The 27,619-nt window shown below is 43.5% G+C and overlaps 1 long non-coding RNA gene across 1 annotated transcript in view; it reads right to left on the bottom strand.

Annotated features, from left to right (window-relative positions):
- LOC144328751 (uncharacterized) overlaps positions 1-27,445 on the bottom strand; it is a 33,005-nt gene extending 5,560 nt beyond the window's left edge. The window contains exon 1 of the long non-coding RNA XR_013394051.1: positions 27,254-27,445. This is a non-coding gene — a long non-coding RNA (uncharacterized LOC144328751). The remainder of the gene's footprint in view (positions 1-27,253) is intronic.
- Positions 27,446-27,619: the final 174 nt, after the last annotated feature.

Here is a 27,619-nt window from a genome sequence, read left to right as displayed (position 1 = left end):
CCATCATGCTTCTTTCTTTCCTGTTCTTTGGGTGCCAGGAAGTTCATCCTGTTCTTTGGCTTTTAATGGCATTTGATAACTAGTTCCAGCTTTTAATGGAGTGCCTGCTATGTTAGGAATCATAGAATCATAGAGTTGGAATAGACCACAAGGGCCATCGAGTCCAACCCCCTGCCAAGCAGGAAACACCATCAGAGCACTCCTGACATATGGTTGTCAAGCCTCTGCTTAAAGACCTCCAAAGAAGGAGACTCCACCACACTCCTTGGCAGCAAATTCCACTGTCGAACAGCTCTTACTGTCAGGAAGTTCTTCCTAATGTGTAGGTGGAATCTTCTTTCTTGTAGTTTGGATCCATTGCTCCGTGTCCGCTTCTCTGGAGCAGCAGAAAACAACCTTTCTCCCTCCTCTATATGACATCCTTTTATATATTTGAACATGGCTATCATATCACCCCTTAACCTCCTCTTCTCCAGGCTAAACATGCCCAGCTCCCTTAGCCGTTCCTCATAAGGCATCGTTTCCAGGCCTTTGACCATTTTGGTTGCCCTCCCCTGGATTATGAGTTACCAGAGCATCCTTACCTTTCCTTCTGCTTCTTTATTCATTACTGTTTTTATTATTATCTTGTTTTCCTTATGCAAAAGTTGGGATACAGTGGTACCTCGGGTTAAGAACTTAATTCATTCTGGAGGTCCGTTCTTAACCTGAAACTGTTCTTAACCTGAAGCACCACTTTAGCTAATGGGGCCTCCCGCTGCTGCTGCTGCCGCCGCCGCTGCTGCCACACAATTTCTGTTCTTATCCTGAAGTAAAGTTCTTAACCTGAAGTACTATTCCTCGGTTAGTGGAGTCTGTAACCTGAAGCGTCTGTAACCCGAGGTACCACTGTATATACATTGCAAAAATAAGTAGCTGGTGAAATGCCCATGTAGAACACAGGAGGGTGGGTTTCTCAGAAAGCAGGTACTGTAAACCTTTGTCTTCCCACGCTCTTAAAGCAAACCATCTCAGGTGTTAAAAATAATAATAATAAAATATGTCTCCAGTTTTAATTCAAGGGGAAAATGAGCCTCAGCTATCAGGATTTTGGGAAAAGCAGCATCTGGACTGAAGTAGAAATTCCTGTCAACCTCACTATGAACAGTCACTGTATATCACTGAACTTTTCCTTCCTTTCATCCACACAAATCTTTGTTCTTCCACGATGATTGTCAGCTCAAGAGGGGTGTTATTTTTAAACATTGCTTATTGCATGGATGGAACTGGTTGCCATTGCATCTTCAGTGAACTGTTAGGAGCCCTTGAAAAACTCTGTCACTGTAACTTCTTTGTGTGTGCTCAGAATCTCCTGTCACGCTAACATGATGTTCAGCTATCATTCTGTAATAGTTTCTCTAAGCTTTTCTGTCTCCCATCCAGACTTGGCCTAGCCTCAGCATATTTCTATTTTATTCCTAGCATAACATCAGCTAGGTCATCATTTGTCATCTTATTGAAATCACTGATACACTTGACTTTGTGTTTCAAAGTTTCCATTCCTTCCGTAAACCATTTTTCTGCTTGCATCATCTTCAACCATTACAATTTATTTTTTTATAAACAAGTATAGAGGGCTCCTTCAGACAAAACAGAGGCTACCACATATCCAGTCTTGACTGAGCATTTATTCTGATTTGCTTGTATGGCACTTATATTCATCCTGCACCAATCCTGATTTTTCTGCAAGGTATTTACACATCTTCCCATTAGCCATTTATGCATTCCACACTTTTCAATGCATTTCCCCATCACCTTCCAAACTACAAAAAGCCTGATTCTTTTTACAAGTTGATTTGTTGTGTTAAGGAGACAGAGCCCCTTCAATGTGCTTTAATTCTACAAACCTAAAGTTCCATGATGCCTGAAATATACTCAGAGTCGAGAGTGGATTTCATGCTCTTTATTCAGCTCATAGTGGTGAGGAGGAATGGAAGTTCCCCCAGGATGTCTGCTTTATATACATTATTTACACAATGGGCCCCACGTGATTGGCTAATTCCGGGATTCTTCTGTAGGCCAATCAGGTTGTGGATTCACTTCCACCTGGAGCTGGAGTGGGTGGCTCCTGTGGACCAATCATACTGCCGCATTGTTCTAGGACCAATCAGCCTGCTGCATTCTGAATCCTTTTGTTCTAGGACCAATCAGACTGCTCCTGTGGACCAATCATACTGCAGCATTGTTCTAGGACCAATCAGCCTGCTGCATTCTGAATCCTATTGTTCTAGGACCAATCAGACTGCTGCATTTTGGATCCTATTCAACTCAGTACATAACAATGCCCTTGAACACCTCTTGCAAAATACTGGCAATCTGGAGGCACCAACAGTGATGTTCTTCTTGGAAAATTTCCATCCCCCGGCATTATTTCATTGCTGGAAGACACTGCGTTAAGAAAGTCACAGGGGAGAGTCTCCAAGACTAGGAGGCATTGTGTGAAATATTGTGCACCCAGGCGGAGACCCCCAGGCAACACCCAGGTGGAATAATGACTCATGACAACATGTTATGGCGGTGGTGTCCAAACTTTTTTCAAAGAGGGCCAGATTTGATGAAGTGAAGGTCCATGGGGGCCAACCAGAGGGACAACCAAAGTTGTTGGACTTTTTTTTAGGATTGAAGTTGAGTTGCTGAACTTTTTTTAGAGTTGGAGTTGTTGAGCTTCTTTCAGGATTACAGTTATTGAGGATTTTTTTAGGATTTCATCCCAGTAAATAAACTGCCACAGGGGCTGGATTAAACCAACCGACGGGCCGGATTAGGCCTCCGAAATGGACTTTGGACATGCCTGTGTTATGGGATTAAAATTGGCCACAACTTTATTAAACTTTCAGATGTAGGAAGACCTTGGCTTAGGCATTGGGCGTATATACCTCCCAGTCCCCAGCTGGGGATCTGGGGCACATCGGGGTTATCCAATCTGTTTGGGAATTGGGCTGGCTCTGGAAGACGTATGTTTAAGCAGAGAGCTCACCCCCCCCCCCCATTTCACCACAACACAGGGGAGCATATGGCCAGTGACTCCCCTCAACACAACCCCTTTAACGGGGAACCCTGGGATTGCCACCATGGGGGGTCATGTGTCACCGCTTCGCCCACACACCCCTTTAGGGAAGATAGACTAAAAGATTCTGCCCAAGGCCTATAACCGCCACTCAAGACCGCAAAATCGCGGTCTCACCGCCAAGACTCCCTACACCTGAAAAAACCCTTAGCAGTCCGACAACCATTCCAGGAGGCCATGCCTGATGTTGTCCAATCAGTGTTCATTTCCTGTGGTGGTAAGGTGCACTCCGTCAGGCCTAAAAATATCCCTTCTGTAGGTTTTAATGCTTCACGACTCGGCCCCCAAGACGCAAGATTGCCGAGTGGATAGCTACCTGGAAATCCAGAAACATTTTCATTAGAGAATATCCAGTGGGCTCGATCCAGATTGAGGGAATTTAGTTGCCACTGAAATGGTTGGGGCTTCACTGAAATTGGAACAAACTTTTCAGATTAATTTCAATGGGACCTACATGGAACTATTGTACTGTGGATTCAACATTATCTCTCGAGAGGTTCGGAGGGTGGCAACACGAGAACAGGGCCTTCTCTGCAGTGGCTCCCCATTTGTGGAATGCTCTCCCCAGGGAAGTTCGCCTGGCGCCTTCATTATACACCTTTAGGCGCCAGGCAAAAATGTGCCTTTTTAACCAGGCCTTTGGTTGATCCAGTTTACATCCTATGCCCTTTTAAAATGTGGGGTTTGGGGGGGCGCTATTGGGTTGTTTTTGTTTTTATTAGGTATTTTGTAGTTTTATATCTTGATTTTATTCTGTGAACTGCCCTGATGATGATGATGATGATGATGATGATGATAATCCCAACAGGGCTCTACCAGTTGAGTATGAGCACAGCATCCACATGGGGAATTGTCCAACAAGGGTCATAGAGCCTTGGCGGTTGGGATAGTTGTTCAATTTGCCACTGGGCAATTTGTGGGTACACACAGGCAACACAATGGGCCACAGTGGGGGGTGTTGAGCATCTTTGCATGCCTCCCAAGTCCCCATACAATCCTCCCTCCGTGTGCAAGTAACTTCAGAGCACAAATAGTTTGCATGCCGCATGGGTAGAGAGCATAGCATGGGTTGAAAGAGGATATCAGAGATCCCCATTCCCTGTGATGGCTCCTTGTGCTATCTGCCTGCATACCCATATACTCTCATTGGCAAGAGGAAGAGGAAAACTGAAACAGGGCTCTCTTGAGCTTGCCGCAGCAAGCACGGAACAATCCCTTATGCAAAAACACAAGCTGGACTTATCTGCGGCCAGTTATGCCGCATCTCTAGCCCGCTTCAGAAGAGACGCCCATACATTCAGTGGGCAAATGGAGGACAGAATGGGCCTCGGAAGACTGTGAAGAAAGACCGGAAAAGAACTGTAGATGGCGCAGAGATACAGTGGGCAGGCTTTTCTGAAAGTGGGAACATGAATCCCACGAGAGCGAGTAATTTCTGGCACACGCTTTGGGAATAACAGCAATATTATATTCAAAGTAAAATGCCCACAGGCTCCCCAAATGCCTGCACTGAACTGCACTGAAGAAACACGTTGAATGGGGAGGTTTATTCTGGGCCCCAGTGGGATTTGGGTTTTAGTTATAATCATTCACCTGTTTTTAATACTACAGAATGCTTGAATGTTGAAGAGCAGAAGGCAAAAAGCGATTGAACCATGAAAAAATATGTACAGGGACAGATATTGATTGAGAGGCCTAGATTCCCTTTCCATTTTGTTTTCCCTTCTGCTATAGTTGTATATAATTTCATGCTATTGACCATTAATGTTCAGAACACTGTAAATTTTGTTTGTGAAGGCCTCTTTTTCTCTGAGTGCTCTGAGGAAAAAACAAAATCAGTTACCTCTTCATCTAAGATAGTGTTTCTCAGACTTCTGATACCTGGTGCACACTTTTTTCTTTAGTGGTGGGTAAGACACCCCTGAATTCAGAAAGAGTTCTGCAGATGATAGATGATAGATAGAGATAGATAGATAGATGATAGATAGATGATAGAGATAGATGATAGATGATAGATGATAGATAGATAGATAGATAGATAGATAGATAGATAGATAGATGATAGATAGATAGATAGATAGATGATAGATAGATGATAGATAGATAGATAGATAGATAGATAGATAGATAGATGATAGATAGATAGATAGATAGATAGATAGATAGATAGATAGATAGATAGATGATAGATAGATAGATATAGATAGATAGATAGATAGATGATAGATAGATAGATAGATAGATGATAGATAGATAGATTAGATAGATAGATAGATAGATAGATAGATAGATAGATAGATAGATGATAGATGATAGATGATAGATATAGATAGATAGATAGATGATAGATAGATAGATAGATGATAGATAGATAGATAGATAGATAGATAGATAGATAGATAGATAGATAGATAGATGATAGATAGATGATAGATAGATGATAGATGATAGATAGATAGATAGATAGATAGATAGATAGATAGATAGATATAGATATAGATATAGATAAATAGATGAGAGAGAGAGAGAGAGAGAGAGAGAGAGAGAGAGAGAGAGAGATGATAGATAGATGGATATAGAGATAGATGATAGATATAGATAGATAGATGATAGATGATAGATAGATAGATAGATAGATAGATAATAGATAGATAGATAGATAGATGATAGATAGATAGATAGATAGATAGATAGATGATAGATAGATAGATAGATGATAGATAGATAGATAGATAGATAGATAGATAGATGATAGATAGATGATAGATAGATAGATAGATATAGATGATAGATAGATAGATGATAGATAGATAGATGATAGATAGATAGATAGATAGATAGATAGATGATAGATAGATGATAGATAGATAGATAGATAGATAGAGAGAGAGAGAGAGATTCCTCACATTCCTGTTACCATCTTTGAGAATGTGATGGTGCCCAAGCAATTTCCCAAACCCCAACAGCTTGTTTCCTTTTCCACAAAGTTGACTGCTGGTGGGAGCAGTAACACAAAGAAGGCTGGTATTGGGGTCTGCATTATAGAATCATAGAATTTTAGAGTTGGAAGGGACCCTGAGTGTAATCTAGTCCAACACCCTGCAATGTAGGAATCTTTTGCCCAACGTGGAGCTCGACTGAGCTATCCCAAGCTTATGCCCAAGAACATTGCTGCACAATTGCTTCACCCATGGAGCTTTCTGGGAGCCAATCCAGGGCTGCTCTGGGGTGCAGGTGCCACCCCAGGAGAAGAGATGTTCTCCACTGATGGAGCACTCATATCCCTGAGGTCCCTCATTCAGACTTTGGCAAATTATAAGACTGCAAAAAACAGAATCTAAATAAATTGCTAAAACTAAAGAATGCTTGTACAGTACAGTTGCACTCTCCAGATGTTTGGGACTACAAGTCTCATCAGCTCCAGACAGCATGGGACTGATGGGAATTGTAGTCCCAAACACCTGGCCAACACAGGGTTTGAACTAAAGCTATATAACACAACCCTCACTAAGTCTACTTTCTCCTGAATTCAATGGGGCTTACTCCCAGGTAAGTGGGGTTAGGACTGCAGCCTATTGATGAAACTTTGCTGTCCTTTTTGGTCTGACTTACGGTTTTTCGAAGCTACTGGAAGGGCCCACAGAACCATTTCTATATTTAAATGTCTGTCAGATGTTCAAAAAGAAATCTGCATTTCATTTGAGTGTGAACACCGTGAGCTGTGTGCTCAGAGCGTCGCCTCTAATGGAAAAGTCAGGTCATTTGCTCAGGTATGATGCACTCCCTCTTGAAAAAAACATGATGATTTGTCTCTTTTTATTACGTATTATTCTGATATACTGCTAAATAATTAAGGTATTTAGAATTCAGAAATCTGTGGTGCTGCCGCACAGTAAACAGAGATGATAATAGGAAAGGATTAGGAATACTTTTACTTAGATTTTATACAGTCCCTAAAGATTTCACGGGAGATGTTAAAGTTATAAAAGCACCAGAAAATCATTTTTAAAGCTCTGAAAGATTCATTTGATTAAAGGTGGAAACACTTGGAATTCTTTTAAAGTAGGCTACAAAAGTAGAAAAAGAAGGGAAGACATGGCAGTGTCATACAGAAATAACAAATGTTCATTACTTTGTGTCTAGGAGTTAAGAGTTTATTTCACTGCACGAATCGGGAAAGTCTGCGTTTCGCAGAAACTTGAGTGCCCTTGAATTATACGACTGAGTCAATGATTAAATTAATTGTGTTTGCTTTATTTTGTAATCTACCCTGCCTTGCTATCTTGCTGAATTATGGCTGGAAGAACGCAATGTTCTGGGAGAGTAACCTTGTTATGGCAGAACTAGCTGTTACTGAAGATGCAAAACTGCCACTGAAAATGGCATCCCTATACACAGGGCCCCGCTGCTCCTCTGTAATGCCCAGTGAAATTCAATGGATGATATGGGATTAATCACACTGTTAATTGCCCCCTGTCCCGCTCAACACCATTGACCTCTGCTCAATTGAGGGTAGAGCAACTCAAAGGTGTTGTATCATATGGTGAGCTTTAATCAGGAATGGGTGCATCAGGGGCAAGGGGACGCAAAATAATAGTAATAGGGACAAGAAGAAGAACAGCAGCAGCAGCAGCCTATATTTATACGGGTAAATATACAGGTTAACTGTGTCAAAAGGAATTATTGTGAAAATAATAAATGTGGTTGTTGTTGTTTAGTCGTTTAGTTGTGTCCGACTCTTCGTGACCCCCTGGACCAGAGCACGCCAGGCACTCCTGTCTTCCACTGCCTCCCGCAGTTTGGTCAAACTCATGCTGGTAGCTTCGAGAACACTATCCAACCATCTCGTCCTCTGTCGTCCCCTTCTCCTTGTGTCCTCCATCTTTCCCAACATCAGGGTCTTTTCCAGGGAGTCTTCTCTTCTCATGAGGTGGCCAAAGCTTCAGGATCTGTCCTTCCAGTGAGCACTCAGGGCTGATTTCCTTAAGAATGGAGAGGTTTGATCTTCTTGCAGTCCATGGGACTCTCAAGAGTCTCCTCCAGCACCATAATTCAAAAGCATCAATTCTTCGGCGATCAGCCTTCTTGATGGTCCAGCTCTCACTTCCATACATCACTACTGGGGAAACCATAGCTTTAACTATACGGACCTTTGTTGGCAAGGTGATGTCTCTGCTTTTTAAGATGCTGCCTAGGTTTGTCATTGCTTTTCTCCGAAGAAGCAGGCGTCTTTCAATTTCGTGGCTGCTGTCACCATCTGCAGTGATCATGAAGCCCAAAAATAATAAATTGGGGGGGGGGGGGATTTTGTCCTACCTTAGGGTTCCATATTACCAAAGTTCACTCCTGGGTCCATTCCGGTTTCTCCATTTCCATATCAGTTTGAGACTATTTTTCAAAGCAACACCCTCTTGAAAATTAATCACCCTTTTAGTGCTGATTGCTCCTGATACACACCCATTTTGTACACAATTCCCTTTGGGGTTGCGGCGCTCATCTCACTTTATTGGCTGAGGAAGCCAGCGTACAGCTTCCGGGTCACGTGGCCAGCATGACTAAGCCTCTTCTGGTGAACCAGAGCAGCGCACGGAAACGCCGTTTACCTTCCCGCCGGAGCTGTACCTATTTATCTACTTGCACTTTGATGTGCTTTCAAACTGCTAGGTTGGCAGGAGCTGGGACAGAGCAATGGGAACTCACCCCATCGCAGGGATTCGAACCCCCAACCTTCTGATCGGCAAGTCCTAGGCTCTGTGGTTTAGACCACAGTGCCACCCGCGTCCCTTTATTGATTATAGTTTAGAAATTATTTATTGTAACTGTTGAGTGGATTTCTGTTTAACTTTTATATGTTATTATTATATAATATTCTAATGATTGTTGAATGTTACTTTTTGATGTAGGTTGCCTATTTCAAAGTTATGTTTTATTATCACATTTTTGTAGTGCATTAGATTGTTATTAGATGTACATTTTTTGTTTCTTCAGCTTGTAAACCACCTTGAGTATTGTAAGATAGAAAGACGGTATCCAAATTAAAAATGATGATGATGATGATGTGCTCTGTGTGGGCACTAAAAATCCTAACAGCTCTCCAACACCTTTAAAAAACTAAAGTCCCCAGAATGCTTTGGGGGGAGCAGGACTGTTTAAAATGGTATGATGCTGCTTTGAATAGATAGTGCAGACAGAACCTTAATGTGTGGTTTATGGGTGACTGACCTTTTGATTTGAGTGTTGAGCACCACCACAGATTGCAAGGTGTGAAGACACCTTTGCCGCTATTATTATAGTGGCGTTAGCTTTTTTATAATAAAAAAAGGTTGCTGATTTTTTTTAAATTATTATTCATACCCCACCCAACATGGCTTCACAAAGCCCTTTAAGGCACCTAGCAGCAGAATACATATAACAAAGAAAATATAGAAATAGTATAAATTTAAAACACATAAACTACAACGATAAGCTACATCAGAGCAAAATAACTGAAAAACCTGTTATTTAAAAAAAATAATGCCAGCTTTTGCATCAAGGTCATTTAAGAGATTAGATAAAAATATGCAGAAACATGCATTACTGGTCTTGGGAGAAGGATGGCAAAGAGGTGGCAAAATTCAATATGAGAAATAACTCGGGTTAGTCGAGGCCCCAGGAAGCTGTGTTGAATGCCAGAGAAGTCAACAGGGAGACTTGACAGGAGAAGCTGGTGACAGGTAGCGTTTCAATATTAACGCATGCAGAGCAGAGCACAGCGGAGGGAATAAATATATTTAACTTCTCAGATGCTCTAAGCTGCCGTCCAAAGAATTTTCAGAAGTTGTATGGAACCCAGAATGGAACTCCAAATCGTAGGACTTGGGAGCACAAAACACGCTCTCTTCACAGGTAGATACAAATCTGTTTGGCCTGGGTGGGCTAAAAACCTGGTTTTCCATAGAATACCAAAGAAACTACCAGAGCTAAGTGATTAAACGGAATCAGAAAGGGTACAAGACAAAGAAATAAAGGCATCATAAGTTGTATAATGAAGTTATCCATCATGCTGCCTCAATGGGAACCTTACAATAAAAGTTGGCTGGCATTGGGGATATGACTTTACCTGCAGGTGTAAGTCTTTTCCAGAAGGGAAACTGCATCCTGGTAATTCATTCTTCCATCCTTTTCTCCTCCCACCTGATTATTAATACAGTGATACCTCGGGTTAAGAACTTAATTCGTTCTGGAGGTCCGTTCTGAACCTGAAACTGTTCTTAACCTGAAGCACCACTTTAGCTAATGGGGCCTCCTGCTGCTGCCGCGCCGCCACTGCGCGATTTCTGTTCTCATCCTGAAGCAAAGTTCTTAGCCAAACTTCCGGGTTAGCGGAGTCTGTAACCTGAAACGTCTGTAACCCGAGGTACCACTGTATATCGCTTACCCTTTGGAGATGAGAATCACTATCATTCCCCCAAATTTATCTCCAGTAGAGCCCTATCTATCCACCATATAAAGGTAAAGGTAAAGGTACCCCTGCCCGTATGGGCCAGTCTTGACAGACTCTAGGGTTGTGCGGACATCTCACTCAAGAGGCCGGGGGCCAGCACTGTCCGGAGACACTTCCGGGTCACGTGGCCAGCATGACATCGCTGCTCTGGCAAGCCAGAGCCGCACACGGAAACGCCGTTTACCTTCCTGCCAGTAAGCGGTCCCTATTTATCTACTTGCACCCGGGGGTGCTTTCGAACTGCTAGGTTGGCAGGCGCTGGGACTGAACAACGGGAGCGCACCCCGCTGCGGGGATTCGAACCACCGGCCTTTCGATCGGCAAGCCCTAGGCGTCCCCCCACCACCGCGTCCACCATATGCAAACCCACAATTCCTAAAGTCACTAGATTTCTAAACAAAACAAAACAAAACAAAGGATGGAAAAAAGGAAGTTTGCGCAGGAACAAATTGCACCACTCCAAGCAAGAGTAATTCTGCATTTCAAACATCGCTCCTCCTTCAAACACTACAAACAGATGTCTCACTTTATGCTAATATGATGAGTGGGATTCCTTCCCCTCCCCTAACAATCACCACCACAGCAACAATGTTCAAAGGGTAAGATCCTGCATATAATAAGACTGCTTAGAATCCATTGAGGGTTGTTAAGCAATTGGGGGGGGGGGGGATGTTGCATGGAGAAGTAAGTTAGATTTTTTTTTTTCAATAGCAGCCACAATAGCTTTTGCTACAATGTGGGAAAGCGGCTGGAGTCCTGATAGAAAAGGATCGCTGTGTAAACTATGGGAACAAATTAAATAAACTAAGTGTAGTGTTAAGAACTGCTAAGAATTACAAAGGAATATTAAACAGCTGTGATCCTGTGTTGCAATTTATAAAATCGACATTAGCTGAATAAGACAGAGATGGATCGTGACCAGTATGAAAGTATGCAGGTGTCGGTGCAATAGCAAAGAATTAATATGGAACAGGTTTTTTATAGCTAATGTGGATTACAGTGTTATTAACAGAGCATGGGAAATCTGATGTTAACGATATCTCATTGGTTGATTGTTTGTCTTCTCATAGGTTTCTGAATTTTAAAAATAAAATGGGAGAAGGGGAGTCTATGTGTGGAACGAAAGCCAATTTTAGTGAGAAATATGCAATATTAAGGACAAACAAGCCTTTCTGATGTCTCCAGTAGCTATCTACAGCAACGTTGCCCAAAATTCTGATAGCAGAGACACCCTTCTAAAAAAAATGGAGGCACATTTCGCTCTGAAAGGGGTTTGTACAGGGTATTTAACCATTGGACTGGGGACTTGATGTGCCCGATTCAAGCAACTATTTCCGCCCCCCTCCAAACGTCATGTTTTTGGCAATGGTAGCAAAAAGCTGGGGAGAAGTGTGTAGACACACTTCTGGCACGGGCAGAGATGTCTGAACTCCTCTTCCCAACCAAACATCCTGATTTGGGATGCAAATCACACACACAAACACACACAAACAGCCATTAGATTAATCACCTGAAGAGCAATGAGGGGGAGCTGAGTGCCTATGTGTGAGCATGGAAGAGTGTGGGGTGACACCAGACACTTTTTGGCCCATGTGACCCCCCAAAGGGCTGGCAAATGATCAGTATGGTCCTGGAGCCATGGGTGTCTGTTTGTGGGGGCAGGAGAACTTGCTCCCCTTGGAATCTGAAGTGTATTTCCTTTCACGCACGCAGATAGACACACCCAGGACTGTAATGTCATGAAGCAATGCTAAATAGCTCAGTTGGTAGAGCATGAGACTCTTAAATCTCAGGGCTGTGGGTTTGAGCCTTGCGTTGGGCAAAAGATTCCTGCATTGCCCCCGGTTGGAATAGACGACCCTCCTGGTCCAACTCTACAGTTTTTTTATTATAACAAGAGGTTTAGAGTCATCTCTAAGACTATTCCTATTGATATTAGCTGCCCAGCTCAGCTTCTCTGCATGTCCCTGGGGCAGCAGGCAGCTCAGATGAATGTGGGTTGTTCTGATCTAATGATGTTGCTTCTGCAAATGTTACAAGTTTTGAAAACCTGGGAGATGCAATGATAATATACACAAAGGAGCACTGGTGCCTTTCTATGATCAGGTGAGGAGTTTCAGAGTGCTCTGCTTTTTGAGGGGCAGGTGGGGTGCTTATGACTCAGAACAGAAACCAAAAGTAACTCAGAAGAACAGAAGCCAAAAGTGCTGACACAGTTCTGAGAAAATAGGTACAGTGGTGCCTCGCAAGATGAAATTAATTCGTTCCGCGAGTTTTGTCGTCTTGCGATTTTTTTCGTCTTGCGAAGCACAGTGTCGGGAAAGCTTTGGAAAAGCTTAAAAAATCACCAAAGTCTTTAAAAACCTCAAAAAAGGCTACCACACCGCGTTCTATGAGTTGCTCCTCGAAGTCAAGTCGCAACTGTATTAACGGTGTTAAGAAAAAGGAAACAAACTTGCAAGACATTTCCGTCTTGCGAAGCAAGCCCATAGGGAAAATCGTCTTGCGAAACAGCTCAAAAAACCAAAAACCCTTTCGTCTAGCGAGTTTTTTGTCTTGCGAGGCATTTGTCTTGCAAGGTACCACTGTAGTACAATGGTACCTTAGGTTAAGAACTTAATTCGTTCCAGAGGTCTGTTCTTAACCTGAAACTGTTCTTAACCTGAAGCACACTTTAGCTAATGGGGCCTCCCACTGCCGCCGCACCGCCACTGCACAATTTCTGTTCTCATCCTGAAGCAAAGTTCTTAACCCGAGGTACTATTTCTGGGTTAGCGGAGTCTGTAACCTGAAGCATCTGTAACCTGAAGCATCTGTAACCCGAGGTACCACTGTAAACATATTTTTTTAATTGGGAAACAGGAATGTAGTGCTACTGTTTCAAATGGTTGAAGGTTGAAGAAAAGGTATAGGGGTTTTCTAGATAAGGCTTCAAGAGGAAGAAAAAAGCAAAGAAGCAGTCTTGTTTCTGTTTGTTTAGCTGTGGAAAACCACACCAGCATCAAGAAGCAGAAGACAGCTGTAATAGTGAATCCCAGACACAAGAAACTACTTCATCAAACATTGTGCAAGCAGCACCCAGTGTGTCTGCCGCAAAAGAGACAGAAAAAATCCTGGTACAGACTGGGGCAGTGCATGAGAACATCCCAACTGAAAATACTGAGAAAGCTATCAGTACTGTACAACTCGAACAACAGGAAGAGCTGGATAAAGGAAACCATGTAATGAAAGCAAATCCTCCATCAGATGTGTTAAAATCTGAGTTGCTTACACAATGCTGGACCCCTCCAGAAAGCTATGACTTCGGGCCAAGAGAATTTCACCATTAATGGTTGATATCTTCTGGTGTTTTGAAAGGACTTGTATGTCCTCCTTTCATTCATATTGGCAAAGTATGACTTTTCAACTTTCCAAAGGGCGTGAATTGTTGATGGCGTCCATTTCTTTTCCCCACCGAATCCTCTTGGGTAGGGCATCAGCTGAAATGAAGAACTAGAGTAGCTTCCCACTGAGGAGATGGTTAGCTTCTAGACTGGAAATGCTATTGAAGGAGGTAATAATAATCATAATAAGGCAACTCAGTCTCTTAGACACTATACCGGACTAGCTCTTTGCAGCATCGTCAACAACTTGCATTACCATCAGCCTAAAAGCAGGTTTTAAGTTGGACAGCATTACAAACTGAAACGACTGCAGGGCTTGCATTATATTTTGACTGTGAGCACATTCTTATCATCTTGTATACACATTGCATTACAATTCCATACAGGGAAATTGTTTTGCAAGATGGTGATCCATATATTTTATAGGTCACTGTCACGAACTTTCGTTGCTCTGTTCGACTGTCTGTTGGGAATCAACTTTCTTTCTTATTGTTATCCTGGTTTCTGGAGAATAAACCATCATAAGACACCTTAGCACAGTTGACTTTGTGATTGTAATCCACTGTGAATTTTCTCATTGCTCAGTGACCCACAGCGCTCCCCTTTGCCAGCACAGTAGGTGGGGGGGGGCAGTCCACAGAGTTATCAAAAATGTGTCATAATAACTCTTAGTTCAAAGGAGTTCTCTGGGATGCATGCACTTCTGAGCAGGTGTTCATAGCTTATCCTCCTGACAACAAGTTGCAATTCCTTCCATCCCACTCTCTTCTTTTACACCAAGTTCCTGCAAACAACAGGAACCCGCAAACTTGTTTCTGGACCACAGAACTTCTGGTTGCAAATGAGGACTCAGCCATTTATATGGAGTACTCAGTCATGGAGAAAAGAATTAGACCACTTCAAGCTGCAGGAGAGGGGGGTTTTTTTAATTGCTATTTCACATAAAAACCTACACACCAGCGACACCACTATGAGACTGCATCCAGAGGCCACAAAGTGCTCTCTTGGGCTTCTGGTGCCAACAAAGGTTCTGAACTCCCACCACCAACACCATTCATACTGCCCATTTGGGTGCAGGGTGGTTACCTTTTTCTCCCTTGAAAACTACAAGGAGGAAGTTGGCAGAGTGGCGCTCCTTGCCACTTCCTGTTTCAGCTCTATGTGCCTTTCAAGGCTCAGATTAATTCCACTGGATCCGACTTTTACCCAGATCCCTTGAAAAGTGAAACACCTGCATGTGTGCAATTTCCCTTTCTGTCCTGGTGGGATGAGGGTCCAGAGGAGCAAGAGATGTTGCAAGAAGTGTGGCACCCACAGAACTCACTCAAAAGTCCAAATTTGCCCATGAGCGTTAAAAGGTTGGCATGCACATATACACATAATATGTGGTCTTATAATACAGTAGGAACTCTTGACATTGTTTCCACCAAAGGCTTTAATGCATAAATCAGAGTGCTACATGTGTCAGGTTACATCATAAACTGAGTTATGTGGCTAAGCCCAAACTAGGACATTAATCCAACAAGCATCACACACCCTGTATCTTCTATTTGAAGAGCAGGATGGGCACAGCTATTTGTGAAGCGAGCAGCCTAAGTTCAGGGACTGGGCAAGCAAATGAGCACTTTCTCATTTAGACTGACTTGGAGACAGGGGCATAGCCAGCTCAGCGTTGACAATATTGAGCTAAATGGAGCAATCATGTGACTTGGTATAAGGTGGTTCCCCGTGTCCCTAAATACCTCCTTGTTCCAGGATAATAGTGTCCCCAGGACTGGCCCTACCATTATGCAGAGTAGAGCAGCTGCCTCAGGTAGCAGCAACCAGGCAGGCAGGGAGCTGTGCTAAGGAGCTGGAGATCAGAGCTGTAGGGTTTGTAGCCAAAACACAAATGCATGTTTTGCTAGACAAGAACAGGGCTAGTACACAGAGTTCTTAAACTTCCTAGAGAGGACGCTCTGTGTGCTTACTTCCCCTGCCTACTCTGAGTGGGAATTCTGTAACAAACCTTTTATATTTCCTCCTGCGTCTGAGGAGACCCTCTCTGCACCATGCCTCCAAACTAATCAGACATGCATCTGGGGGCTTCAAACACACACAGCCTTTTTTTTGGGGGGGGGTGACCCACAGCCTATACTGAAGCCAACTTTTTTATTTTGTACCTAATAAGTTTTTCTTACCTGTCTTGTATTTGCTGCCTGCATTGAAATGTAAGTAAACATTTTTGTTTATCTTACTAAAAAGTGTGGTTCATTCTCTGCAATTGGGGTGCAGACAGGAAGGTCAATAGACCACAAATAAAAGTGATGGAAAGGGGTATAACTGCCCAATTCCTAAGTTTTTGTAAGCTGCAAAAACTATAAGGGCTTCACAGTCTGCTTACTTTTTTGTATTTCTCCCACACACATGGAATAGGAGGTTTAAATTTTAATGTAAATATTGAATCCTCAATCCATCTCCCACATAAGAGTTGTGTGTGCCATGGAACTTGTCCTGTTTTCTCTGCTGCCCTTAAGCACAGTACAGGACACTGCCCATCCCTAGTACTGAAGACAGAGTCTACTTCTGGGGAGGAACACCATCTTGTCCTTCACAGCAGACAGAAAAATATCTTAGGCCAGCCCCGTACCTCCCCAAAGCAGCCCATCAACCTTCATAAGTCAAGAACTCTATAAGCATGGACCAATGGTACCAAATAGTATGGGAAACAGCCCTACTAGAAAAATTAACCAATAAACTGAAACCGACACGGGGACAAATAGAAGAAGACGCCTTTACCCTGGTATGGCTCCCCTTTATCACAAACACAGCCCAACAAGACAATGACAATAATCCACCAACAGCATACAAATCAATATGGCTAACCTGATCCAAAACACCCACCCACCCCACTCACACACGAAAACAAAGATCACCACAGCCAATCACAAACAAACAACCACACCCTAGGTCAATCCCAGCCTCTTTCACCACCAAATAAAACACAAATCATAGAATCATAGAGTTGGAATAGACCACAAGGGTCATCGAGTCCAACCCCCTGCCAAGCACGAGCAAGGCTGACACCAAACCCTACATACATTAAGCAAAATAGAAACATCGACACCCGGGCCCCCCCCATCTTCCCCCCTCCACCCCCTTCCCCCCCATGTCTCAACAAATGAAACTGATCTGTAAAAATGTTACATAGAAAAAATACGAGAGACATTACACATACTTCTGTAAAACAAGAAAATCTTTAATTAAAAAAAAGAATAATAATAAAAAAAGAACTCTACTCTAGCAGCTTGCCTCCAAAAGCAGCCAGCCAGATGCTTCTGGGAAGCTCACCAACATGAAAGCAACAGCTCTTCCCCGCTGTATGTAGCATCTAGTAGTCATAGCATGCTGCCTCTACACATGAAGGTGCCATTTTGTGAAATTATACATCATGACGGTGGGTCGGGGGAATGGTACAATATGGTCGTTGGTGAGTGGAAGCTCTCATGTCAGTGGAGAAGACAGCACTGGGTGCACCTCAAATGGTTCAGGAAAGAAGTATTTACACAACCCTGTGAAATGTGAGTATAATGCCTGCAAATGTAGGTCTCATCAAGCCACTTTTATGTTTCCCTGGCCTCTTTATCATGTGTCAACTGGAAATCCATAATATCAATTTTTGACTGAAGGCTGGCTTTAATTACAATTTCTCTTACAGGTTTCAACAGACTTTTTCTTTTTTGTATCACGGGAAATGAGAGCACTTCTGCCTCTCCAGCTCAAAAAGAGAAAATGAAAAGGCTCTTAAATGTATAAGTAATTTTAACTGATTCATTGATCTGAATACTTTTTAAAGTAATACTGTAAGTATTTCTGTCACACTTTGAAGTTGAGCTGAGAGCTCGCTTCCATCCCTTAGGGTTCCTTTACAACCATTAAGAACTTGTACCTTTTATCTGGTGCCTTCAATTAATTGAATTTCAGAAATATTCCAAGATGTTGGGCTTTTCTCTTTTTTTAAAAGAAAATTATTTCACTCCTGGAGGACATTCCTCTGTGATTTATTGTTACAGTAATTAAAAATACTCAGTATTACAGTGGTCACTGCTGAAACTCCTGTCTGCCCCTGGCTATATTTTGGTTTAACTTAAAACATATATGGGTAATGTGAAAGACTTGTCAAGCCAAGCAAAATTGTCTCATTCTCTTTATGTATCGGTTTTTTTTCCAGAATCCTAGCACCATTTTAGGCTGAGGTTCAGTGATATTATTTACATGACAGTGATATGCAAACACAATTAGACTCCATGTCAGAAACATTTGAATAACAAATGTTTGTTACAGTAAATTGTGCTTCCCTCATTTCTCTCTCTCTCTCCCTCTCCCCATCTCTCTCTCTCTCTGTATTTATAATCAGTGAAATATATATATATGTTATTCTGCAGCAATGATAGTTGTGAGTGTTCAATAGAAGTCTTTTTAAAATGCTAATTTAAATCATTAGCAGACAGTTTTGTTCAAGCAGTTCCTAACAGTAAAATGTAAATGTTGCATTAATTATTGTATAATAGCATAATTGTCACTACCTTGTTAACTCTCACATGCTATCAACCCCATTTAAAGATAATGAACTCGGGTCAAGCCAATGGCGAGCCCTTATGGAGAATGGACTGTTCTATGTCACCTAAGATGTGTTAAATGGGACGCGGGTGGCTCTGTGGGTAAAAGCCTCCGCGCCTAGGGCTTGCCGATTGAAAGGTCGGTGGTTCGAATCCCCGTGGCGGGGTGCGTTCCCGTTGCTCGGTCCCAGCGCCTGCCAACCTAGCAGTTCGAAAGCACCCCCGGGTGCAAGTAGATAAATAGGGACTGCTTACTAGCGGGAAGGTAAACAGCGTTCCGTGTGCTGCGCTGGCTTGCCAGATGCAGCTTGTCACGCTGGCCACGTGACCCAGAAGTGTCTCCGGACAGCGCTGGCCCCCGGCCTCTAGAGTGAGATGGGCGCACAACCCTAGAGTCTGTCAAGACTGGCCCGTACGGGCAGGGGTACCTTTACCTTTACCTTTAAGATGTGTTAAGTGACTGCCTAAAAATGTACAGTGTAAATGCAGCAACATGTTTGGAAACTTGCATGATATCCCAGCACATCCAGCCATCTGGGAGCTCTTCATTGGCTGCATCCACCAAACCTGGGTTTGCCTCTGTGTAATGGCTGAATTGAGACGCGGGTGGCACTGTGGGTTAAACCACAGAGCCTAGGACTTGCCGATCAGAAGGTCGGCGGTTCGAATCCCCATGACGGGGTGAGCTCCCATTGCTCAGTCTCTGCTCCTGCCAACATAGCAGTTCGAAAGCATGTCAAAATGCAAGTAGATAAATAGGTACCACTCCGGCGGGAAGTTTCCGTGCACTACTCTGGTTCGCCAGAAGTGGCTAATCATGCTGGCCACATGACCCGGAAGCTGTACGCCGGCTCCCTCGGCCAATAAAGTGAGATGAGCACCACAACCCCAGAGTCGTCAACGACTGGTCAGGGTTCCCTTTACCTTTACCTTTAATGGCTGAATGCAGGTGGCGCTGTGGTCTAAACCACTGAGGCTCTTGGGCTTGCCAATCAGAAGGTCAGCAGTTCGAATCCCCATGATGGGGTGAGCTCCCATTGCTCTGTCCCAGCTTCTGCCAACCTAGCAGTTCAAAAGCATGCCAGGGTGGGAAGGTAAACAACATTTCCATGCGCTCTGGCTGCCATCATAGTGTCCCGTTGTGCCAGAAGCGGTTTAGTCATGTTGGTCACATGACCCAGAAAGCTGTCTGTAGACAAACGCCAGCTCCTTTGGCCTGAAAGCGAGATGGGCGCCGCAACCCCATAGTCGCCTTTGACGGGACTTAACTGTCCAGGGGTCCTTTACCTTTACCTTTAGGACACTTGCAGACTTGTCATGCCCATGTTATCCCCACAACAAGGATCACTTTCTGAGTGACCTCCTCACTTATACACAACTGCTCTACTCTGTTGACTAGGCGCCATGTTAATTCACCCTACAATGACCTGCCTCACACTGGATTCAGAAGCAAGAGCGTGTTGGCAACAGTCCTATTTAAAACTTTAAAATGTTAATAATAATAATAATAATAATAATAATAATAATAATAATAATAATTCGTTATTTATACCCCGCCCATCAGGCTGGGTTTCCCCAGCCACTCTGGGTGACTTCCAACAAAAGATTAAAAATACATTAAAACATCGGTTTTAATGAATGAATGCTTGCAGCCTGACCATATGTATGTTTATTCAGGAACAAGTATGCAGATGGTTTGTTGTCTTTGTCCACGGATTTTTCTTGGGAGGGATACTGGAGTGGCTTGCCAGTTCCTGCCTCAAGTAGAGACATCACCTTGCCAACAAAGGTCCGTATAGTAAAAGCTATGGTTTTCCCAGTAGTGATGTATGGAAGTGAAAGCTGGACCATAAAGAAGGCTGATCGCCAAAGAATTGATGCTTTTGAATTATGGTGCTGGAGGAGACTCTTGAGAGTCCCATGGACTGCAAGAAGATCAAACCTCTCCATTCTGAAGGAAATCAGCCCTGAGTGCTCACTGGAAGGACAGATCCTGAAGCTGAGGCTCCAATACTTTGGCCACCTCATGAGAAGACTCCCTGGAAAAGACCCTGATGTTGGGAAAGATGGAGGGCACAAGGAGAAGGAGACGACAGAGGATGAGATGGTTGGACAGTGTTCTCGAAGCTACCAACATGAGTTTGACCAAACTGCGGGAGGCAGTGGAAGACAGGAGTGCCTGGCGTGCTCTGGTCCATGGCGTCACGAAGAGTCGGACACGACTAAACAACTAAACAACAACAACATGCAAATGGTTGTGGGCTTCTGGCTAAGACAGAGGTGGTGGTGTGAATTTCTTTCATCAGGCTAATGAACTGGGATGGATCCATACTTAGCCATACTGAGAGGAAATCCCATTGACTCTATGGATTGATTTCTCAATTCTCGTTGCAGTGGATGAGCTACAGTCTGGCAATTCCATATGTACCGCATCACTCAGTTGAAGAGCACATGGCTTGTGCGTCTAATGTCCCAGGTTCAGTTCCCACCATCTTATGGCTACATAAGGATCCACACTTGGATAACTGAGTTTCATTCATTTATATGACAGGTTACATTCCAAACAAAGTAATTCACCCAGAATTACTAAGGCTGTGTACACACTAAACCTTTAAAGCACATTCTGTCCCTTCAATGGGTTGTGGGCACTGCAGTTTCTTAAGGCCTGCTGGGAATTGTAACTTGAGGGGGGTGAACTACAGTGCCCAGAATTCTCTGAGGTAAATAATGTGTTTTGAATGTGCTGTAAAGGTACAATGTGTATACAGTGGTACCTCGGGTTACATTCGCTTCAGGTTACATACACTTCAGATTACAGACTCCGCTAACCCAGAAATAGTGCTTCAGGTTAAGAACTTTGCTTCAGGATGAGAACAGAAATCGTGCTGCAGCGGTGCGGCGGCAGCGGGAGGCCCCATTAGCTAAAGTGGTGCTTCAGGTTAAGAACAGTTTCAGGTTAAGAACGGACCTCCGGAACGAATTAAGTACTTAACCCGAGGTACCACTGTACAGCCTTAGAGTAGACCCATTGAAATCAATTGGGATTGTCAATCTTGAGGACTATCTTAATTCCTACAGACTTTAGTGGGTTTACTCTATGTATGACTAAGTTCAAATTCAACCCATTCTACACAGAGCTTTCTTTAGAAAACAATTGGGAGACTGGTTGCCATTCAGGTAGGTTTGAGAAATCCTTACAAACTGCTGATACATGTGATTGCCCAGATTGACCACCAATTATTTTGGAGAAACATTTAACCCACTCAGAGGCAAGAATTGAGTCTTCCTATGATGATCTCACTGAATTTATACAGCCACCAGTTCCCAGAATTTGTCTTCCCTCTGTTCCATTACTGCTAGTCCCAATTCTTGCCACTGGGGTTTCATATATTCAGCTTTCTTGTTTTTCTGCAGTGTCAACCTACATGTAATCAAGTTTTCCATGAATTCATCTTACAGGAATCCCTAATTGTCTTAGCCAGAACTTTCTAGGCCTCTTTGCGCCGACTGTCAAACCAGCGTAGGCGTATTGATTGTGTGTAGTTTATAATTGTAGAAATTATGGAACAGGGCCTGAGTTCTGTGACAATTTGCTGGAAGACATCAACAAGATTTGGATATCTGCTCATAAAAGGTTGACGCAAGATCATCAGATGATTACTATATGGTGTTTCTTGAATATCACCAAGCTCTGTATTTCTGCAGTCACATTCTGCATTATATTAGAAGACCTGTGGTGACTGATACAGTGGTACCTCAGGTTACAGACGCTTCAGGTTACAGACTCCGCTAACCCAGAAATAGTACCTTGGGTTAAGAACTTTGCTTCAGGATGAGAACAGAAATCGTGCTCCGGCAGTGCGGCAGCAGCGGGAGGCCCCATTAGCTAAAGTGGTACCTCAGGTTAAGAACAGTTTCAGGTTAAGAACAGACCTCCAGAATGAATTAAGTTCTTAACCTGAGGTACCACCGTACTGGAAAGTGATCTCTTTCTATTCTTCCTAACACTTCGCAGGTGTTCACAAAGATGAACCACTATAATGTGGTTGACAGCACTTCTACCATTTTTGTTCAAATACGTACACCAACCCTTCAAAACATCTGCATGACTCCTATGAAGGATATATAAATTATTCTGGAATACAAATTCCAACCATTTCAGGCCCTGAGCATCATATTTCTTGTCCAAAGAACAATGAGAGATTAGGGGAAAGGGTTAGGTGCCCTTTTCTCACTGGGAGAGAAAGGTGGGATATAAAGCAAATGCAATAAATAAATAACTAATAGACCTTGGCAGCCAGTTCTTTGAGAAAAATGCAGCATCAATAATAATAATAATAATAATTTATTATTTATACCCAGCCACTCTGGACGGCTTCCAAAAAAATATTAAAATAATGTAATACATCAGACATTAAAAGCTTCCCTAAACAGGGCTGCCTTCAGATGTCTTCTAAAAGTCTGGTAGTTGTTGTTCTCTTTGACACCTGATGGGAGGGCATTCCACAGGGAGGGCGCCACTACCAAGAAGGCCCTCTGCCTGGTTCCCTGTAACTTGGCTTCTCGCAGTGAGGGAACCGCCAGAAGGCCCTCAGTGCTGGACCTCGGTGTCCGGGTAGAACAATGGGGGTGGAGACGCTCCTTCAGATATACTGGACCGAGACCGTTTAAGCGGGGGCAATATAAAACAAAGAGCATTGATTCAGGTTCTAATCCTGCCCTGCCTTCCTGTGTTGCCACTTTCCAATCTACTCCACCCCGTTTGAGGTTTAATGTGTGAACACCCCTTTCCCCTGTCATTTCTCTGCTCCAAACTTCCCCCTCGCCATGTTGCTTTGCAGTGAGGTAAGAAGCCACGAGCTTTTTCTCACATGTGGTTGCTTCTAATCTAAGATATATTTCATGTGCGTGAACTGGCATTTTCTGTTCAAAAACCACAGCCCAGAACTTTCTGAAGGATCTATATGCTGAATTTCCATCTCAAAATCTTTCAAATGGCTGCATTAAAGAAAGGGAGCTCTGGTCTCACTGGGAAAGTGGCCAGAACAGGCAGTCCTCTGTATTTCCCCTAACCCTCTTCCCATTTTTAAAAGCTCTGCAACAGTTCTGTACAACTGCAGGTCTGGATAAATGCAGGTCAGTGCCAGGTAAATAGTTAATATTTAAATATATGCGCTGCCATAATTCAAATTAATAACTTTCCTTTCACTCTGAAAGCCCTGGAGGGCTTTCTAATGTATTTCAGTCCTTGCAACATCACGTCATGAATTCAGCGTGAGGAAAAAGAAGCGTCCCCCATTGCAGGTCCTTGTACATTAGGCTCAATGTTTTGCTATTTGGAGATGAGCAAGAAGCAGTGTACCAAAACCACAAGGGAACTCAAATAGATGCAGTGGAAATTTGATGACTTACTTCGGCCTTCGCCAACCTGAATGCACTCCAGATGTGCAGCTGCTGGGAGTTGTAGTCTAAAACATCTGGAGGGTGCAAGGGTGATGAAGGTTGGCTTACTCACTCCTCATGCCCTAAACAAGCTCGTCTTCACTCTTGCTGTTTAAGCAATTGCACTACTTGAGGGCTAGATTTTTCCCCCCTTGAACTGTCCTCCTTCTTCCCCTCCCCATCACACACATTTTGTATGAGTTACAAGGCTTCTATGTTTAAAATAGGAAGACTGATGAGCTAACAGAGCTAGCCTTCTTTGTCACCATACAACTTTGTAAACCGTGTGAATTTTTCATTTGGGATTCTTGTTTAAGTTTCTGATTCTGAATTTCTAACATTTTATCTTCAGATTTCACAGTGAAACTCCTGGATTTGATTCAGCACAAAACTTGGAGGTTTGCCTTACTTGCGGGCAGATGGTGATTAAACTCCAATGTCAGTGCTAGAATACAGCCTGCAGAATGTCAAGTCTGAGTTCAGGAACAGGAATTCAAGTTTCAAAATATGAAGTGTCTGCTCCTTCATTCTTCAAGCAGAAAAGGGAGTGAAGTCTCACCCATGTTGCAATATGGAAATACTGTCATTCTACTGGCCTACATTAAAGGATTCCTTGCAAGGATTCAGAGATTTTGTCTGTGAACCACTTTGGAAATCTTAAAGTGCTATATAAATATAAAGTATCTTTTTTTCATATTTCATATACCATAATGTGCAATGATACAAACTGTAACTATTTTTTTTCCTTTTGAAAAGTTCCAGTCCACACTTCTGACTGTAATAGACCTCTGAGTGAGTTTACAATTCTGAATATCACCAGTCCAAACAACTGATATCCCTCACTTTCTCTCTTGCTCCTCCACCTTTAAATGTAACAGGCAACAAGAAAGGCAAAGAAACTTGATCTTTGGAAGTAAGGTTTGTAGCAGGCCAGAGAGCTTATTTCCAAGTAAATGTTTTTCGGATCAGCCTGTAAAAAGTTGTTTGCCCTTCTACTCAGAAGTATACACCAGCAACAGCTTTAAAGACTTTAGCAGGTTGCAGGGATTACAGCGATATGAAAGCTCAATTCCACAATAAAGGCGGCCGTTCTAAGCCGATTTATTCAAAAGTAAATTCATTATGGCATAAGCTTTTGTGGAGTGCAGTCCACTTCGTCATATGCACGAAGTGTTATCCTGAGTTGCAGGTGCATATATCCAGCGGGGTGGGAAATGGGCCGGATTCCATGAAAGCTTATCCCATAATCAATGTGTTAGTCTTGAAGGTGCCACAAGACTCTCTGTGGTTTTTGCTTCAAGAGACTCGCACAGCCTCTTGCAAAAGACCGGTCTTTGGGAATTCTCAATTGTGAGTGTGATTGAAATAAGTAGTGCTCCCTTCAAGTACAGTGGTACCTCGGGTTACATACGCTTCAGGTTACAGACTCCGCTAACCCAGAAATAGTGCTTCAGGTTAAGAACTTTGCTTCAGGATGAGAACAGAAATTGTGCTCCAGTGGCGTGGCAGCAGCAGGAGGCCCCATTAGCTAAAGTGGTGCTTCAGGTTAAGAACAGTTTCAGGTTAAGTACGGACCTCCGGAACAAATTAAGTACTTAACCCGAGGTACCACTGTAAAGGTAAGCAGGGCCATTAATTCAGAGGTAGCCATTCACAAGGTCATTTGGCTTGTAGCTGCCTTGCTTTCTGTTGAATTCAGCCCTGTTAGGTGGCTTTGGCAATCATGGCCTTGATTATGGCAAACCCCTTTAAATCAGGGAACTGTTATTAGCCAGCCAGCACATACTTCACTCCTGTTTATAGTTTCAGCAGGCAGAATCACGTGGGCTAAGCTTTCGTTCCCTTTGGATTGAACTACTTTGTTAAGCATTGCAATTTTCGAAGGCAGCAGTGGGGAGTGCGCTTGAGGAAGACTCCCGGCTGCATTCTTCTCCCTCGTCTGCTTGTTTTGAATCTGGAAGGAGGTTCTTTCTTCCTAAGATGGAGTTTCCTTTGCAGACTGAAGTGATACAGGCCAAGGAAGAGCTTTGCCATTTAATTCTACCGAATGCATCAACTGAACTGCAGTCTGTTTCAGGTTGGGGACCTATATTTCAACCGCGCGAACCGCCCAAGCACAAATAAAGAACAGCATTCAGATCCCAGGGGTAATTTCTTATCTTCCTCCCAATATAAAGGCATTAGATATAAGGTCTTTATTTCCAGGCCTCAGTTAGAGTTCCCTCCTCCTGTCCCTGTGGATCTGTTTTTAGTGTTCCCTCTTTCTGCTCCTCTGCCTGTTTCTTCCAAAGCTGAGGAACTTCCCATCTAATTGGATCTGGACCCTGAATGAAAGATTCCTTCTGGATAGATTTAAAATTGCAGATTCCACATCCACCTGGTGTGCCAGGAGAAGGCACTTTGGCAAGTTCAGACTGGGGGATGTGGGTTGTATGGCCCAACCTAAATTGCCCATTAGGAGGAGAGGAAGTAAATAAAATCTGGACAGTGCTCGGAGGGCTGGAATAAGATTAAGGGTGCAGTCCTGTGCTAATCCTGTGCCACATGACCCAGAAGCTGTACGCCGGCTCCCTCGGCCAATAAAGCGAGATGAGCGCCGCAATCCCAGAGTCGGCCACGACTGGACCTAATGGTCAGGGGTCCCTTTACCTTTAGCTGTGCTAATTTACCTGGAAGTAAATCCCATGAGCTCAGTGGGACTTACTTCTGAGCAGACAACATAGGGAATCACACTATAAATCTGCAATCCTAGGCACACATATCTAGGAGTAAGCACCACTGAACACAGTGAGGCTTACTTCTGAGTAAAGATACCTAGGCCTATGTTGCAATGTTGCAATTCAGTGGGCATTTACTTGAGAGCAAATCCCAGTGGAACTGACCTAATAGATTTGCATGGGATTGCACTATAAGGCTAAATGGTTTTCACAAATTTTGATATTGTTGTCAGCTTCTTGGTTGCCAGGGGCACAGGGTGTGAGCATCTTTCCCAGTCGTGGGAATGGGTCCCAAAGAATGCTAAGCTGGAAATGGGTCAGAAATAGCTTTGGACAATGAAAGTGCTGCAGAAATGAGCCAATAGTTATAGCATAGTTGCTAAGAGGGCAGTGGGCAGTGATCTAGGAAGCCCCGGGTTCAGATCTCATCTCAAGCCCCAACTAGTGTTTGATGACAAGCCTCGGTGCTTTCTCTCTCCCCCCCCCCCACCTCCCCTACCTCCATCCGCAGGTAATCGACCTACCTTCCAGGGCTGTTGTAGGGGGATAGCTACTACGACGACGGTTCTGAAGAACTTGGAAGATAATCTAAAGAGCTATAGAAATGTGGCGCCTGGTTTTTAAAGAGCGCGTTTGCTGGTCTTAGGGATGCAAGAGGACTGCCCTCCCTCCGGACTCGAACCGGCGGAGCTGTGACCTGCGCAGGCAGCGGCCAGCAGCGCAAGTTGCGAGCGGGGGGGAGGGTGTAGGAGCAGCAGCAGCACCAGCAGCGCGCGAGCGAGCGAGCGAGCGAGCGAGGGCAGCGTTGGAAAGTGTTAATCAGGAGGAGGAAAAGGCGCGCGGTAAGCGCAGCTCTGCACTCGAACGTCACTCCGGTGCAGGGGGTTAGT

Source organism: Podarcis muralis, chromosome 8 (genome assembly GCF_964188315.1).
Source record: "Podarcis muralis chromosome 8, rPodMur119.hap1.1, whole genome shotgun sequence".
Lineage (NCBI taxonomy): Eukaryota > Metazoa > Chordata > Lepidosauria > Squamata > Lacertidae > Podarcis > Podarcis muralis.
Note: the sequence above shows the minus strand (reverse complement) of the source record. Positions and strands in the feature narration are given on the sequence as shown.